The sequence below is a fragment of the Rana temporaria genome, chromosome 12, assembly GCF_905171775.1.
Source record: "Rana temporaria chromosome 12, aRanTem1.1, whole genome shotgun sequence".
NCBI lineage: Eukaryota > Metazoa > Chordata > Amphibia > Anura > Ranidae > Rana > Rana temporaria.
The window spans coordinates 81,861,528-81,881,185 of NC_053500.1; positions in this window are offsets into that span (position 1 = coordinate 81,861,528).

Consider the following 19,658-nt stretch of genomic DNA (forward strand, 5'->3'; position numbering starts at 1 on the left):
CATGGGTAGGGGGGCCATACCATCCCAAGGCAATTTGCCGTAATTTATTTTTCTGAAAAAATAAAAAACAATTTGTTTGAAAAACTTGTTATGTCTCGCTTGTGTTGCTTGTAGGTGTTTACTAATTGTAACTATTGTTCTACATGTAGTGTCAAGTGTATTTACCTTATCAACTATCCAACATTTCCCAGGTGACCCCAAAACAAAACACATATAAACTTAGACATTTTTTAATAAAAACCACACACACTTTTTTTAATTTCCAAATCTCTTTATTTTTTCACAGAATTATATTTATTTATTTTTTATTTCAAAATACACTAATCTGTTTTTTTTTTATTTTTTTGTTTTTTTTTTATTCCAAAATACAGAAATCTTTTTTTTTTTTATTATTCCAAAATACACAAATCTGTTTTTTTTTTTTTATTCCAAAATACACAAATCTGTTTTTTTTTTTTTTTTGTTATTTTTTTTATTCCAAAATACACAAATCTGTTTTTTTTTTTTTGTTATTTTTTTTATTCCAAAATACACAAATCTGTTTTTTCTTATTTTTTTGTTATTTTTTTTATTCCAAAATACACAAATCTTTTTTTTTTTGTTATTTTTTTTATTGCAAAATACACAAATCTTGTTTTTTTAATCTTTTTTTTTTTTTTTTTTTTAATCCATAGAGATTTTATTGAGAGAGAAAGAACAGCTTTACAGATTAAACAACATCAGCAACATACATGACAAGCGAATACAAGAGGCGCTACAACGTGTTGCTACACTTGAGATATAGGTACAAGAAGAATATCTATGACAAAGTTCAAATAATCTCCTCACGATCCATGTGAACACTCTCCTCTAATGCATATCTCCCATGGAGGATGTATCTCAAAGTGGCAAGAAGGAAGACATCATTTTTTTTTTTTTTAAGATAATTTTTTTTGGCATTCAGACTCTCCCCAAAACATCAATTAAATTATTCATTTGATTTTCAACCCTCCTTGTTCGTTTTATGATTTCTCGCTGGCCAGATTAATTTCCTCCACCTCTTCTCTGCAGGCCCATATTTCTGACATCACCATCTGGGCAGTCTGCCTGTCCAAGCCACCCCCTGCTCCTGAAATGTGGGACAAAACCATTTATTAAAATTAGGCAGGCCTACATCTAGATTACCTGAAGCTGTGTTAGATGATACCTTACCGGATGTGGTGGCAGCCTCATCCTGATCCTGCGGGGGTGGTCCTTGGATAGCATCCTGTCTCTCTGCTTCATGTCGCCCTACAAGAATGAAGAAAAGGTGTTTCAAACATTATTTAAAAAGATTGTAGGCCTGAAAGAGGAATAAGAATCATTGTTAAGATAATTTCTGGGACTATTGTTGGTTTTTACAACCCCTCTAAGCAGGACACAGGATTGTAGGCATTGCTAAAGATGAAGATAATCGTTGGACCTTTGTTTTTTTTTTCTACATGGAAGCCAACCAAGTATCCACTGGATGACCTCACCTCTGTGTTAACCCCTAAATAGTTACGTTTTTGTGGCCAACAATTGTGCTACTGAGTCCGCATGTGTCCCCAACTGCTGAGCAGACTATCCTTTTCCTGTCTATTCTCTTAATTTGGAGTGTTAAAAACACATCTACATTAATTCCACAATGGATCTCACCCCAAAAAATACGATGTCACAAATTTCATGTTTGTGGGCACAATCTTTGGTTGTACGAGTCGTCGTTCTGTGAATGAGAGACGACTTTCACGACAAATAGTTGGGCCCACAAACATGAAATACATACAGTACAACCTTAAAGAAAAAGCACATGGCGCAAATAGCAAACACAAGGATTACACATAACAATTACTTACTTTTTCTAATTTCTCTTCGTATTCTTTTCATTGTCTCTTTTTCATGCAGCTTCAGGTCCGACCAGCACTTTCTGAGCTGCTCCCGAGACCTTCTGATCCCAAACTTCCTGAAGATCCGCCTTTCCACTTTGCTCATAATCAGACCCTTCAATTTGTTAGGGTGTTCATATGGTCCTTTTTTCCCGTCATAATCCTCTGCACCATCTCCACCATTTCTAAAAAGCTCATATTGCTCGCTTTATAGGTCCTTCTGGATGGGCCAGCGGATCTCTGGGCTCTCTCCTGTGCTGGCATGTTGGGGAGCTGGGGGGATGCTGCCATCTTGTCGATGTGGGTCAAAGGAGAGAGAAGGGGCGGGGAAAAGACTACAAAGAACGTCAGGGGTGTGGAAACAGGCGGAGCGTCACGCATGCGCGTGTATAAAGGGATACCACGTGAGTGAAGGCGGCGTTCACAATCTTTAGAATATCGTGTCATACAATGGTACATAAGTTTTTTTGTAAGGTTTGAGTTTGTCGTCTAGATATGGTGTTAACCTAGCAGAAAGCAGCAATAAACATAACATTAGATTTAAGTCAGCCAAGATCTGACATGGAAATGGCCCTTTCTAGTGCGGTGCTGTACGTAACCGCGGTTTGCTCGAGCATTTTGACAAAACTATGTTGTGTGGGCAATGTCGTTATTTGACCATGAAAGGTGTAATTTTTTGCATGATGAATCTGGTCGTTTGAATTCATGAGTAAACTTGAGCCTAATGCTTTTCTAACGTGACCGAGTATCAAACTCCTGCTCAGATAATTCCTTCTTGTCGATTGCGCGACGAAAGAAAAGGGGCGGGGGGAAACATCGAATTCTTTAAGCATGGGCGGACGACATGTGCGGAGTGTATATAAAGCTCCAACACACGTGGCGTCCATCCGACCGGGGTGCGGAAGAAAGACGTTTGAATGACAAGCGTGTAGGTATGCTTTGAACTTAGGACAGCAGTTGGCCTATTCAGGAAAGACAGACATTTAAGGGCTAGCTGGTGATAAAGAGTACTTGACTTTATAGACTGTGGATTGACATTATTTATTTCTCCTTGGTTTTGGACAGGAAGAGATGAACCAGTTCAACAAACCTGATTTTTTGGAAATCTTTATAGACAGGTGGAGCCACCAAAGACCCGATATCCCGGAATAGGGAGTTGCGGAAAGCAGCACTGGAGAGCCTGCTCCCACTTGTGCGCAGACAGGTGGGGCGTGATGTGACTACTGAGCAGTTGGAGGTCAAAATTGGGACATTGAGAGGCACCTATAGGAAGGCACGCAACAAGGTCTTGAATTCGATGAGGTCTGGAGCTGGAGCAGGGCAGGTATATGTACCCACGTTGTGGTACTATAGCAGACTGAGCTTCCTGGATGAACACCTCGAGGTAAGGGAGTCACTTTCAAGCCTTCCCCCCAGAAGAAACAGAAGGTCCAGACTTCCCTCCAGCCTTCCCTCCAGCCAACCTGCTGCTCACTCTGCAGATGAGCCCTCTCAGCAGCCTTCCATCCTGGAGGAAGATCCTGATTTGCCAGGCTGGAGCCAGGTATAGTACTTTCAATGTGAAAATGTGTGGTGTTTAAATGTTGGAAAATAGATATTAAGATGTTAAAGCCAAAAAAAAGGTAGAGAGAAATGTGTTATACATATCATTAGTCAGTATTGGCCAGTAATGTTTTTTTGCAGATTAACTAAAAAACAGGGGTCAGAATGATTGGCTTAGCAAATTCGTGAAAAACAGTTGGCAACAGTCATGAGCTGAAAATTGTGTTATTTTTGAACACAAAAGTAAAACTGTACCTTTTTTAACTACACAGGAGGAGACCAGCCAGCAGGAGGTTCAGGAAAATGCCAGGCAGGAGGAGGGCAGGGTGAGTGGCACAGAGGAGGTTGCAGGCCCAAGTGGCTTGGAGGAGGTTGCAGGCCCAAGTGGTTTGGAGGAGGTGGCAGGCCCAAGTCGCTTGGAGGAGGTGACTGGGCCCAGCAGGAGTACCATGTGTCAGGTGCCTCCACTTCGCCTTCATCCAAGAAGGCAGATGAGGGATACGAGGGTGCGTGACGCATCACTGGCCCTCATTCAGGACGCCCATGCCTGCCTTCAGCAGCCTGCCACCGCTCAGGAGGGCTTTGTGACGGTCGTTTTGGCCAAAATGGACCAAATGACGGAGGACCAGCGCCTCCTCTTTGAGGGACTCCTCATCAGCCTAGCCAATAAGGCGGTGAGGGGTCTTCTCACTGAGGATACTGTCATTTGCACACATGGCCATCCTCAGCCACCAGCTACCTCACAACCTCCTCCACCTTCTTCTTCTCCCCCTCCTGCTCCTGCTCAACATTCTTCTTCCTCTTCTTCTCCTGCTCCCACTCAACATTCGTCTTCCTCTTCTTCTCCTGCTCCTACTCAACATTCTTCTTCCTCTTCTTCTCCTGCTCCCACTCAACATTCTTCTTCCTCTTCTTCTTCTACTACTCCTACTCCACCTTCTTCTACTGCTCCTCCTCCTCCTCCTACACCACCACCTTCTTCTACTGCTCCTCCTCCTCCTACACCACCACCTTCTTCTACTGCTCCTCCTCCTCCTCCTACACCACCACCTTCTTCTACTGCTCCTCCTCCTCCTTCTACACCACCACCTTCTTCTACTGCTCCTCCTCCTCCTCCTACACCACCACCTTCTTCTACTGCTCCTCCTCCTCCTCCTACACCACCGCCTTCTTCTACTGCTCCTCCTCCTCCTCCTCCACCACCTTCGTCTACTCCTCCTCCTGGCACGAGTACTACCCCTGTGGCACCGCCTTCAGCCAGGCAGAAGAGGAAGGCTGCTGAGAAGGCTGCAGAGAAGGTGAAAGAGCAGGCTGCAGGGAAGCCACCAAGGAAGGCCTTGAAGAAATCAAAAAAGTGACTCCCTTACTTCCATGTGGTGTACCAGAGGTCAGTCTGCTATAGTACCACAAAATGGTGACATCTGCCTGCCCTGCTCCAGTTTGTGACCTCTGGGAGTCCAAGACCTTGATGCGTTACTTCCTGAATGAACCTGTCAAGTCCCCATTTTGGCCTCCAACTGCTCACCAGTCACATTAGGCCACACCTGTCTGTGCACAAATGGCAGCAAGCTCTCCAGTGCTGCCTTTTGCTTATTTACTTTAGATTTGTAACCAAAAAAAATGGTAATTTTTGAGTTTACAGTTCATACTTGTCCGTGTTTTTTTTAGAAAAAATAATGTAGCTTGTGAGAAGGCAGGTTATGTTTTTAAAAAATTGGTATAAGGTGTAATTAGAAAGGGACAGATGAGATAAGACAAAGCAATAAGGTTTCAATGGGGGGAACTTGACATGCCAAAAAAAAAGAGGATTAGAATATTTTGTGAAACAAATTAAAGGGGAAAATTAAGAGCAGGATTTAAAATACAGGACCAAAATAAGGCGAAAATTTTTTAAGAAAATATAATTATGAGATCAGTAAGAAAAAGGTTTCACAAACTTTGTCAGAACTCTGTGTGAATATCAGTAACAAAAGCAAAAAAAAAATAGTGCTGTTTTGTGCCCTTGGAAAAAATTCGAAAAAAGGCAAGTACAGTTTTCAAGAAGCACTTGCTCCGTAAGTTACGCAAATGGGCTGGTGTAACCCTGCCTATTTCAAAGTAGGCATGTAGTGGGCGGGCTACATTTAAATTAATCGTGACCCCATGTAAACGAAGGCCGTTCGTATGGCGCATGCGCGCGCATGCTCAGAATCATGTCGCAAATACTCAATGCTTTCGACGTGAACGTAACCTACGCCCAGCCCCATTCACGTACGCTTACGCAAACAACGTAAAATACGACGGTTGTTCCGTCGTCCATACCTTGCATGGGCTGCGCCAACTTTTTGGTGGTTTATCCTTACACCGGCGTATGTCTTACGTAAACGGCGTATATTACTGCGACGGGCGTACGTACGTATGTTCGCAAATCGGCGTATCTTGCTCATTTACATATTCGACGCGTAAATCCACGTACACGCCCCTAGCGGCCAGCGTAAATATGTACATAAGATACGACGGCGTAGGAGACTTACGTCGGTCGTATCTTGGCCAAATTTAAGCGTATCTGGTTTCCAGAATACGCTTAAATATACGACGGCGCTCATTCGGACTTATGACGGCGTATCTACTGATACGCCGTCGTAAGTCTACCTGAATCCGGCTAATTATGTACAGAGAAGGGAGATACCGTAATCGTAAACAGGCCAGGCCAAGGTCATACACAGGGAGATCACACAATAGATGAGGACGGGGGATGAGCAGGAACAGCTAGATGACGGATGGATGTGCTGCAAAGCAGGGATCCCGGTAACAAGGGGACAGGGATCCAAGGCAATGGGGAAGCAGGAAGGGCAAGTCCAGGATAGGTTCAGGATAGGGATCAGGGTCGGATCAGGTCAGGAAGATACAGGCTCACATCAGGATCACATGCTCAAGGTCAGGGAGAGAGATACCAAGGCGAAGTGTGCTTGCACTCGCCGGGTATAAATAGGGATCCAGTAATTAGCTTCACGTTACACCTGAGTCCGCTCCATAGTGCCAGGATTCATCCGCTGGTGGAGACCAGTACTGCGTCCCAAAGATGATATAACACCAGCAGGGAGAAGTTCTCCTGACAGTTCCAAACTGCCAGGAGACACCTGCTGGTGAACCACAGTACTGTGAGCCAAATAATAATAAATATTACCAGCGGATGACACCTTTCCTGACAAGAACGTTTGTGCTCCTAGATTAACAAGAGAATTCCACCAGAGGTTTCCTCACAAACCAAGCCCTAAGACAGGGGTGCCCAACCTTTTGAAAAGCGGGGGCCACATAAGCGACTTGGTAACCGGTCGCAGGCCACAATGAGTGGAGCGGACGGTAGACAGAATCAGTGTCCACTCTGATTATGCAGAGGCGAACACGGACACAGCCCACTCTACTCTGTGTGTCCTCCCATCTGATCCAACCAGATGCAAAGGGAGAGACCCTTTTCTGTTTTTTTTTTTTTTGTGGATTGGATTGGAGGTAGGTGGGTGCAAGTGGACACAAGTCTGTTTACATCTGCCGCACCATAGAGATGAATGGAGGGTCTGTGTGAGTTGAACTGATCATGTGAAATGGGCCTAAGGCTGCTTTCACACGGGTCGGCAACATGCGATCTGGACTTGCGAACCTGCCATCCCAAAGCAGGAGGTTGCGGGCCACATCAGAGGGTTCTGTGGGCCACATGTGGCCCCTGGGCAACTGGTTGGGCACCCCTGCCCTAAGACATCCAGAGAGGAGGGGAGTACTGTCAGGACCTGGGCTTGAACCTGGGACCTCTTCTGTGTCTGGCGCTGATGCTTCCCACTGAGCTATCTGGGATGCTGAACAGCTCTCTGATCCATTGGACAACTCTGCCTTGTGTCTTGATTGCTGTTGAACCTTGAACTCCTTGCTCCTGCACTTCCTTCTTGCCAGGTTATTGTGCCTTCTCAGCCAGTGCCTTGCTATTTGACTTCCCTGCTGCCATCTGTATTTCGCTACCACTCATGATTGACCCTTGGCTTATTTATTGACTGCCTCTACTGCCTGATCCCAACCTGAAACTTCTCGTTACCGACCTTTTGGCTTGCTTACTGACCAAGCTGCTTTTTAACCCTTATCTGCTCATCCCGGCTTGCGCACACCCTGGTGGGGCAAACCTGAGGACTACGACCTGGTACTAGCACGCAGCTAAATCCATCTCCACCATCAGGAGCTCTGGTGAACACCGGCTACTACTTAGACTCCACACCTCAAGTGAGCCTGTGTCATCTGCCAGAAGTGACTGCCTGTATACCTGTCCCATAACTGCTATAGCTACGGGTCTTTAAGCCCGACGCCTGATCGTGACACATTCATTATAAAGGATGTGTTCCTTAAGAGGTTCCACTTGTTTGTAAGTTTATTAAAAGTCAGCAGCTACAAAAAGTGTAGCTGCTGCCTTTTAATTAACAGACACTGACCTGTCCCACGGTCCAGTGATGTGGCCGCCCGAAGCCTCTCTCCGCGGCATCAGCATTGCATGTGTGGGCACCTGGCTGTGACAGCTTGCGGCTTCACAGCCAGGTGCGTACTGCACATGCGTGAGACGCGATGCACTCTCTTAGTGGCCAGGAAATCTTCTGGGACCTGTGATGTGTCCCAGAAGATTGCAGAGAAGGAGGGGGAGAGGATTGAAAGGGAGGACCCCCACCATGCCAACATCCAGTATCTATATGCAAGGATTGAGAAACTTAAAAAAACAAACAGACTTTGTGGGCACATAATGAAAGGAAACTTTGTTAAAAAGTTATATACTTTTTAATGGGTTAAAAAACATAGAAACATACAAGCAACACCCTGTATGGACACAGTCAACAGACCTGTGCAAACATAGAGGTTGGGTCATTAATGTAAGAGTAAATATTCATAGGGATAATAGCATGTATAAGAATAAAATAGTCTGATCCAACATCGCCTCCACACTTGCTCGTCAACGCATTTCGAAAAATAGTAGCTTCCTCGGGACAATACGGGGGAGGGGCTGATGAACCTGAATCCAGGGATGTGGGGACACCACTCAACACAGACTAATGGACAATCAAGATGATCTTATCAATGATCATATATATATATATATGTAGCAGATCAAAGTGCGTGTATAGGTATATACTTGGCTCCTGCATGTAAAGTAATGGAGACTGGATATTATGGGTTTAGTTTACATATTCTGGGTGCTGTAAGATTAATTCTGACAAGCTGGTCACTGGCCTTTGAAGGATTACTGCACATAATCCTCAGAGCTGTCACCAATCAGCTATGCACTTACTCTTGGAGCTGATTACTGTATAGTTAATGACACTCTGGAGACTAAATATTAATGCACATATCTTGGGAATTGTCAATAAGGGTCTAATACACATATACTATAGATTTGTCACTGAGGGTTAATGCAGGAAAGTAACCTGTAAAAAAAAATGGTCCCACTGCAGGTCATATTGTGCTAGTGTACTGATGTGATAATTGATTTGCCCATTTACCAAGTGTATACTCTTATTATGCAGTGTTTGTTTGCCCTTTTCCAATATGGTTGCTATGCTCTCTCTCTCTCTCTCTCTCTCTCTCTCTCTCTCTCTCTCTCTCTCTCTCTCTCACCAAGGATGAATTCATCAAGAAGAGCAGAGGATGGCAAGTTTTTTTTTGGTAAGTGGGTGGAGAGAGAGACATGTGGGGAGAGAACCGTGAATTCCTGCTAAGAGAACACAGACTGTGTGAGTGCTGCAGATTCACCTCACTGAGCCATACATATAGACTGTTAATGATTTCATGTTTCTGTTTGGAAAATACTTTATGTTGGATGGTTCACTGAATGTTATTTCTTCAATACATGGACTTTCAAATACAAAGCTGTGTTGATTACTGTCTATGTGAAGATATATTTCTCAATTGGGATTTCACTTGTGTAGCGCCCCCCTTTCTTTCAGTATGGGCACTACGCTAAAGTTAATGGGAATAGGAGAGTTAGTTTACTTCCATTCACAATCTATTGAAATTTGGGCTGTTGTCAATTCAGAACTGTCCTGTAGGTCAATCTGCGCTCCAGGGGTGCGTTACCACCCCTGGGCGACAGTTGGCGCTAGAGGGGTCCTGACAGACCCACCTTCCCCAGCAGCCAATCAGAGGAGTGTTTCCCTCTTTGAGCATGCTGGAGGGGGGTATATTTGTGGCAACCGCCATGTTCTGTTCTGTGCGGGGCCCAAGTTCCAGGTGCGGTATCCACCTTCAGGGTACGCGCATCCATGGGCCCCGCCACCGTGGTCTACTTGACCGAAGTTGCGCACCATGCGGAGATTCACCCTGACATTGAGAGGGGCCCCAGCGACTTGCTGGGTCCCAGACCTTCATTGAGAGGATCCTAAGTTGAGAGCTGCACGGTGGGGAAACGGCTCGGGGAGAACCTAGAGATAGAGGTTGTCCAGGAGGCCTAGACGAATCAACGGGGATCCGGTCATCACGTTGCATGACAGGTACACTAAAACTGTCAAATGGTGACCCTTATTTAAACTAACTGGGAGGATTAGCTCCATTCAATCCTTCATATGCAAAATTTCTAAGCCTGTGGCAGAGGCCTTGAGTCGGGCCTGTGGCAGAGGTCTGTTCCTCCCAGTGACTTGCAAGTGGCACTTCGGCTGCCAGGCCTGTGACAACCGCCTGTCCGGGGGCACTTTACCCACTCTAGTTGGAGTGGCGATGAGTTGAGCTAAATTATTGCAGAGAGCAGGCTTGCTCTCCTTCAAATCCAGGGCCTGATACTAAAGTTCTCTCTGTGCTCATCAACCTTTCTCTATAGTGTGCCATGTTGATGTTGGCCGTGTTGGGCCTTGGAATAAAGCATTTAAAACGTAATTAATGTCTGGACACTCGCTCTGTACCTACACTCACAAGTGTCACCCCTAGACTAAAAGAAAGAGGGTAACTTAATACGCCGATCCCAAACTATCCAGCGGCTCCTTCGGGGGTGAGCGCTACACTTGCTATTCACAAGCCTCAATTGAGTGGAGGCACTATGCTTGTTAGAGATCCTGTCCTGATCACACAGATTATGAAGACTAAATACTATACAGGTGGCACCATTTTACCTCAGTAGCCACAGAGAGAGAAAACAATAGTGCTACACTAGTATGCAATGGGATTCCATCTTCACCCGGTCTACCTTCCAGGTTTGTGGGCTCCGGCCATTGCACATTTAGGAGATATTAGCCTTACCTACAGGTGTCTTAATATTGGCTTACCTGTGGGTACAAGTTAAAAAGTGGAGTTTACTACTGCTTTAAATGCACATACGCTGCTGTTGTGAAAGTTGGGTAGTGATCATGGGTACTAAGGGGTCATCTCACTGCAGGCATGCATACCAGGAAAGGAGATGTGTGTGCGGGAGAGCAGAATCCAAGGGAAAGCTCAATGGGTGTGCAGGGAGTGGAATCTTACTGGAGCAGAATCCAGTAAAATAGAAATTCTCAGTTTACTACTACTGTATATAGGGTGTTTCTGCACTAAAAAAGGAGCATCTGCACTGATTACTTCTCAGCTTAACAGATTATCTAAAGGTTGAGTGGAGAATGTGTGTCTCATATCTCATTAACATGTTAACGGAAAGCATATATTATCATTGCATATTTGAAAAATGCCAGATGCTAAGAGAATGACAAAAAAGAGGGAAGGGACATATTTCCTAAAATAAGTCAGTGTGCATAAATTCAGCATACAAAGTTGCAGGTGAATAGTGAGAGTGAGAGTTTGCAGGTGAATAGAATAAGAACTATTTTACATACACATCCGCAGCAGTTCACATGAACAGGGTGCAATTTGGATGCAGTGTGGAATATGCACAGAATTTGAAGCAATTTCATCTGTCTGACTCCCTGTTAGGTTACGCCCACCCAGCTACAAAACTTCTCAACCCTGGAGTCTGTGTCACAGCTGCAGCAGCAGGGAGGGAGCTTAGCTGCACTAAGAATGGAGGGCCAGATTCACATAGGTTAGCGGATCTTTAGATCCGCGTGATCTATGTGATTTAAGATGCGCCGCCGCAAGTTTTTGAGGCAAGTGGGTAATTCACAAAACACTTACCTCAAAACTTGCGGCGGCGTATCGTAAATCCCCCGGCGGAATTCAAATTCCGCGGCTAGGGGGAGTGTACTATTCAAATCAGGCGCGTTCCCGCGTCGATCGAATAACGCATGCGCCGTCCGGAAATTTTCCCAGAGTGCATTGCTCCAAATGACGTCGCAAGGACGTCATTGGTTTCGACGTTTACGTAAATTACGTCCATCCGTATGCACGAACGACTTACGCAAACAACGTAAAAAATTCAAATTTTGACGCGGGAACGACGGCCATACTTAACATTGGCTGCACCTCATAGAAGCAGGGGTAACTATACGTCGGAAAAAGCCGAACGCAAACGACGTAAAAAAAAAAGCGCCGGGCGGTCGTTCGTTTCGGAATCGGCGTATCTCCTCATTTGCATAATCGCCGCGTAAATAAAACCTAGCGGCCGGCCTGGAATTGCAGCCTAAGATCCGACGGTGTAACACAGTTACACCTGTCGGATCTTAGGCATATCTATGCGTAACTGATTCTATGAATCAGTCGCATAGATACGACCGGCACAACTCAGAGATACGACGGTGTATCAGGAGATACACCGTCGTATCTCTATGTGAATCTGGCCCGGAGTGTCTGCATGGCCACTCTGGTTTCATAGGGCTAGATTCACATAGATTAGCGGATCCTTAGATCCGAGTAATCTATGTGATTTATGATCCGCCGGTGCAATTTTGCGAGGCTAGTGCAGTATTCACAAAGCACTTACCTCCAAACTTGCGCCGGCGGATCGTAACTCCCCCGGCGGAATTCAAATTCCGCGGCTATGGGGAGTGTACAATTTAAATCAGGCGCGTCCCTGCGCCGATTTAACTGCACATGCGCCGCCGGCGAAATTTCCCAGTGCGCATGCTCCAAATGACGTCGCTAGGACGTCATTGTTTTCAGCGTTAACGTAAATTACGGGCCATCCGTATTCGCGACCGACTTACGCAAACGACGTAAAAAGAAAAAATTGAGGCGGGAATGACGGCTATACTTAAAGGGGTGGTTCCCCTAAAAATAAACTTTAGACATCGCATTTAGCAAATAAATTACAATTAGAATCGGCTTGTTTTATTTAAAAAATACCTCCGTACGTATCGTTTCCTATATTCGGTCCCACCGCCACTTCCGGGTACGATGCAGGCGGTGGGCGTTCCTAATTGATGGACAGGCTTTCGAACGACGCATCCATCGCGTCACGAGATGCCGATAAAAGCCGAACGTCGGTGCGGCTCTATACGGCGCATGCGCACCGACGTTCGGCTTTTTTTGCCATTTCGTGACGCGATGGATGCGTCGTTCGGATGCCTGTCCATCAATTAGGAACGCCCACCGCCTGCATCGTACCCGGAAGTGGCGGTGGGACCGAATATAGGAAACGATACGTACGGAGGTATTTTTTAAATAAAACAAGCCGATTCTAATTGTAATTTATTTGCTAAATGCGATGTCAAAATTTAATTTTTAGGGGAACCACCGCTTTAACATTGGCTGCGCCTCATAGAAGCAGGGGTAAGTATACGCCGGGAAAACCGCTACGTAAACGTCGTACCAATACTGCGTCGGGTCCGCGTACGTTCGTGAATTGGCGTATCTTGCTGATTTACATATTTCTCAGTGTAAATCAGCGAGAACGCCCCCGCGGCTATTTTTAAATTGCAGTTAAGATCCGACGGTGTAACACAGTTACACCTGTCGGATCTTAGGCATATCTATGCGTAACTGATTCTATGAATCAGTCGCATAGATACGACTGGCCTAAGTCAGAGATACGACGGTGTATCAGGAGATACACCGTCGTATCTCTATGTGAATCTGGCCCATTGTGCCTACACATGCTGTGCTTGGTCGAAATTCATGCACCTGGTTCCAACAGGTGACTCTGTTGCGTACACCAACATATGTCTTGTTGAGGCAGTCTTTATAAATTATCCAGTGTATGTCTATTCTGCAATAAATATTTAGGGCCAGATTCACGTAGAGCGGCGCATATATAGACCGGCGTAGCGCATCTCATTTACGTTACGCCGGCTCAACTTAGAGACGCAAGTACCGTATCCACAGAGTATTTGCGCCCAAATATGCGACAGCGTAACGTAAATAAGGCTTAAGGGGGGGTAATTGAAAGTGGGAAGGAAGTGGGCGTGCTCCATTGAAATGAGCCGTGACCCCATGCAAATGAAGGGCCGGCCGGACTGCGCATGCGCGCATGACGCTAACTATGTTCTGCGCCTAACTGCGCATGCTCAGAACTCGGCCTGGCGCAATCAGTGAGATAGGAACTAGGCACGGCGTACTTATTGGGATACGCCCAGTGCATAAATAGGCCCAGACATACGCCCTTCCATTGCAAAAGTACATCCATGTGTTTCCCTTCCTGAAGCAAGGTGCTTTTGTTCTGTTGTCTGTGGCTGTTTGTTGGTTTGTGTAGGAGTGTTATAGAAAAGTTTTATTGGAGAGTGTTATAGGAGATTGTATTAGCTGTCTGTTTTTGCTGTGTGTTTTTTGTGTCTGTTTTTGGTGTCTGTTTTTGCTGTCTGTTTTTTGGTGTCTGTTTTTGCTGTGTGTTTTTGGTGTCTGTTTTTGCTGTCTGTTTGTGCTGTCTGTTTTTTGTGTCTGTGTTACGTACCTGGTTACCAGAGTCTGAAGCAGGGTAGCCCCTCTTACGGCTCTGGTTCGCGAGCCACTGAATATGAGAACAGCGGACTCGGAGCACAGAGGGGTAGGAGTGCCGAGGTGGTGAAGAGAAGTCGCAGACGGACGGAACCCTCTTGATAGACGATGCTGAACGCAGGAGCGGAGGATGGGTCAGCGACCCGCACGGAAGCTGCGACTACAGCGGCACAACAGGAGACAGTTCAGATATATTGGTTAGCAGGAACAGACAAGCCGGGTTACAATGGTTAGGCAGGAAGGAGATGGCAGAAGGGTAGTCGGTAATACAAGCAGGTGGATCTGGCAACGGAGAGGTCCAGCAGGCGGATGGTCGGACAGAGCCGGGTCGGGATTGGAGAGGTAGAGTAGTCAGACAAGCCGGGTTCAGAGATCAATCAGGATTTCAGGCAGGTAGGAGAACAACAGGTCTCAGGTAGGGATCCAAAGTCAGAACTGCAGATCAGGCAGCGAAGACACTGTGCTGCTGAGGTGTTTAAATAGGGCAGCCTGCTGTCAATCACTGAAATCAGTCTGCACCATTAACCCTTAAGTGGCAGATCCATGACAGTCTGTTTGTGCTGAGTGTTTGTTGCTGATATGGCACCAAAGATGAGGAAGTTAATCTTCTCTGTCCGGGAGAAGGAGATTCTTGCCAGGGCCATTGCCCTACATGGGCGGTTTTTGCATGGCCCTGAGAGCCGGGACACCACCTCGGCCAGGAAGAAGCAGATCCTGCATGACATTGTAGATGATATCAATGTTTTGGGGGGGGAGACGAGGACCGTCAGTGGGATCACAAAAAAGATCAACGATCTGAGGCGCGTGGTCCGTGGGAAGCTGGCCAAGCTAACAGCACATGCCATGGGCACTGGAGGGGGACCACCTTGCACCATCAGGCTGACTGCTGAAGAGCGTGCAGTGGCCCAGTGCTTCCACAGGCAGCAAGTGGTGGGCCTGCCTGGCTTTGACTCCGAGGAGGCCATGAGGACAGGTAAGTTTATTTTTTATTTTTTTCCAATCTGGCGAGTAGCATGTGTGGGGGGGGAAGGGAATATGTGACAAGTGTGTGTATCCTCCAACCTGTGAATGTTTTGTGTCATTCACAGATGGGCAGGAGGGTGCGGGGCCATCTGGCCAGTCTGCACCATCCCCCGGATATCAGGCTGATGAAGACCCCCAGGAAAGCCAGGAGTCCTCAGGGGAGGGGAGTGGCCACAGCTCACCTCATGGGGAGGTTGAGGGGGAGGCGGTTGAGGAGGAGGAGGTCACCAGTACCAATGAGGTACTTCTCCATTTGGAGGACGTTCCCCCTGTGTCTGGCAGCAGTCAGGCCTCCATCAGGGGTAGCCCCTCCCACTCCTCCCCCAAACAGGGCTCCCCCCAGGGGTCTCCCCTTCTCCCAGGCCACAAGCCTCATCTGGAAGCAGGAAGGCCACCCACAAGACCAGGGGGGTGGCAGACTTTCTGCCTGCTAATCTGCGGAGGGACCAGGCCCTTCAGACCCGCCATCTGGTTCAGGTCACCCAGACTTTGGCCCAGATGGAGGAGAGCCTGGCCTCCATAAAGGACTCAGTACAGGACATGTCATGCAACTCTCTGGCTTACATAAACTGCTTTAACGACCTGCAGACTGCCACAGCAGGCATGGGTCAAGAGGTGTGTGCCCTGACCCAGGCAGTCCAGGCCAATACGGCAGCCCTGAATGTGGGCCTCACCAGAATTGTCGTGGCCTTGGAGGGCAGGCCGGCAGGTGGGCAGAGACCAGGGGAGGCTCCTCCTTCCCCTGATCCCCCCCCATGAGTCTCCCCTGAGGGGTCGGGGCCGTGGCCGGCCCAGGCATGGGTCACGCCAACGACATTAATTTGTGGTGTACTTTTGTTTTCAGTGTTTTATTAATTTTTTTTGTTTTTACTGTGATTATGATTTATTTTATGTTTGTGAATGATGTATGAATGTGGGGGTGACATTCCTGCCGGAAAAGGGGTGTCACCCTCATTTGTGGTGGAGAAGGGTTCCCCAGGACCAGGGAGAAGTGATCCCAGGTCCGTGTGAATGGTGTATGAATGTACAGTGACATAATTGGAGCCTTGGCGTGGCGTTGCTGCTCCCTAGTACCGTGCAGTGTACTTTGGTCTAATCCAATTCGATGAGGATGTGGGGTATGTGTGCTAGGGACCACAGTGGTGTGCATGCATGCCTTCTACTTGTGCCATGATTAATGTGTGGGTTTAACGTGCAAAGATGCCTTCTGCGAGGAGTCTACTGGCTGCTGCTCCCTCGGTCAGGGGGGGAATGTCTGGTTCGGGGGTCAGGTCATCACGTATGTCAATCTCCAGGCCCCTTCTCACGGCAAAGTTGTGCAGCATGCAACATGCACCGATGATCTGGCACACAAAGTTTGGGGAATACAACAGGGTACCCCCAGACTTATCCAGGCATCGGAAACGGGACTTCAGGAGGCCAAAGGTGCGTTCCACCACTCCACGGGTACGTGCGTGTGCTTCATTGTATCTTTCCTCTCCTGGGGTTTGGGGGTTCCGGAATGGAGTCATGAGATGGGGTCCAAGTGCATATGCAGAGTCACCTGGAAGGGAAAAGACAGGAGGATGTTAGTCATGCATGTGCCCCTCGTGATGTCTGCATTATGGGGGGGGGGCAGACATGCCTGACACCCATGTCACTCACCAACCAGCCAGCTGTCCCCATACACGTTCTGTTCAAATTCTGTTGGGATGTGGCTCTGACGGAATATGTAGCTGACAAGGGGGGTACAGTTGTTGTTATGGATTCCACCACATACAAACATGAGGCACTTCGTCAATTAGTGGACACCAAAACATACCAGCAATTGAGATCAGATCCCACCATTACCTTTAAGAAACAACTCATCTCTCTATTAGATAGAGCAGTACGGTCAGGCATTTTTTCCAAAAAAGAGAGGGATCTATTTATCCCAGCCACTCCTATCATGCCGATATTTCATCATTTACCAAAGGTCCATAAAGGTTTGGACCCATTAACCGGTAGACCCATAGTGGCAGGGATTGATTCTTTGAATGAACGATTGGGTGAGTGGCTTGATGGCCAATTGCACCCGATGGTGACACAACTTCCTAGCTATCTCCGAGATACTAAACAGTTATTAAATAAATTAGATGGATTTACATGGGATGATAGCTATAGGTGGGTCAGTTGCGATGTAACTAGTTTATATTCTAGCATTCCACATCATTTAGGTATTTTAGCTGTGGCCAGTTTTTTGAAAGAGTCAGGTAGTTTTTCCTTGGTTTTACAGGAATTTATTTTACAAGTATTGGAGTATCTTTTAACACACAATTTCGACGGGGTCTACTATCTCCAGAGATGCGGGACCTCGATGGGAGCCAAGTTTTCCCCCTCCCTGGCCAATCTCTATATGGGATGGTGGGAGAGGTCCAGCATCTTTGAGCATAGTAGCCCCTGCCGTGCAGACACTTTATTTTTCTGTCGCTACATCAATGACCTCTTGTTTGTCACCTCTGACAAGTCAGCCAGTTTAGACAATTGGCTCTTTTTCTTAAATGACAATGACCTTAACTTAAAATTTACCGGCAACCTGCAGATCACCACCATTGATTTCCTGGACGTTAAACTCACTGGAACCAATGGGCATGTGTCCACAGGTCTTCATCGGAAAAGTACAACAGGGAACGTTCTTCTTAGGGCTGATTCAGCACATCCAAATCACACCATCAGGGGCATACCCTTTGGCTAATTTTTACGGCTCAAACGCCTCTGCAGTGTTCCGGAAGAATTTGCTGAAGAAGCCAAAAAGATGACACTTAGGCCCAGATTCTCATACATTTACGTTGCTCCTGGGCAGCGTAACGTATGTGATTTACGTTACACCGCCGCAGGTTTACAGATTTACAGCCTGATTCTCAGAACACTTACCTGTAAACTTGCGGCGGTGTATCGTTAAATCGCTCGGCCCAAGCCCGCCCAATTCAAATGGGGCGGGCACCATTTAAATTAGGCGCGCTCCCGCGCCGAGCATACTGCGCTTGCTCCGTCCGGTAAATTACCCAACATGCATTGCGCTAAATCACGTCCCCCCTATGTCATTTGCTTAGACGTTTACATAAATGGCGTCCAGCGACATTCACGGACGTCTTACGCAAACGACGTAATTTTTTTTAAATTCAACGCGGGAACGACGGCCATACTTAACATTGGTTGCCCCTCCTAATAGCAGGGGCAACCTTACGTGTCGCGTACGCTACGGAAACAACGTAAATTCTCAGCGTCGACCGCGCGTATGTTCGGGAATCTCGCGTAATTACCTCATTTGCATAGACGACGGGGAAAACGACGATGCGACACCTAGCGGCAGGAAAAAAAATTGCTTTTAAGATCTGACAGCGTAACAGCCTTACGCCTGTCAGATCTAATGGGTATCTATGCGTAACTGATTCTAAGAATCAGTCGCATAGATACCCGGGGCCAGATGAGGAGTTACGTCGTAACGCCTTTGAGAATCTGGGCCTTAGATTTCAAGACAGAGGTTACCCAAGGAGTATCATAAATAGGGCCCTTTCCAAAGTACACACCATTCCCAGATCCTCGTTGTTACAGGATAGGAAAAAAGGAGATATTACATGTGACCAACTAGATGTATCTTTTAGTACTGTACCAATTCTTTCAACACCATACAGTTTAGAGTTTGATAAAATCAGGAATATTGTTACAAAATATCTTCCTATCTTGTACAATGACACAGCCTACCTAGAAATATTATCCAAGGGCATAAAAACAGTGTCCCGCAGGGCACCAACATTGGGAGGCACCCTTTCTCCGAGTCTATTTCAGACCAAACCAACCAAAACCAATTGGTTACACTTTAAGGGTACCTTCAAATGTGGGACAAATGGATGTAACTACTGTCGTTATATTAAATTGGGGCCACATGTACATTCACAAGCCAATGACAAAAGTTTTGAAATACAGCAATTCATCAATTGCAACACTAAATACGTTGTATATGTGATCAATTGTGATTCATGCAAAATACAATATGTGGGTCGTACTATAAGAAGACTCAGGGACAGACTATACGATCACCTATATGATATAGAAAAGAATCACAAAACTAATGTAGCACATCATTGGAACACTGTGCATTCAAAGGATACATCCAGCCTATCCATCCAAGGCATGGAAAAAATTATTGTTCCTACAAGAGGAGGGGATAGGTTCAGGAGTCTGTGCAGGCGTGAGGTCTATTGGATATTCTCCTTGAATACTCGTAAACCGAGGGGGTTGAACTTTGATTGGGATGTCTTCCACTATTATGACTAAGGATCACATGCACCTTGCGCCTGCGCTGCCTGTTTAGGGTCATTGAGCCAGCACTGTCTCCGCACAGACATATCATCCCATATAGGTCACACAATATTAATACATTGCATACATTTGGGCTCT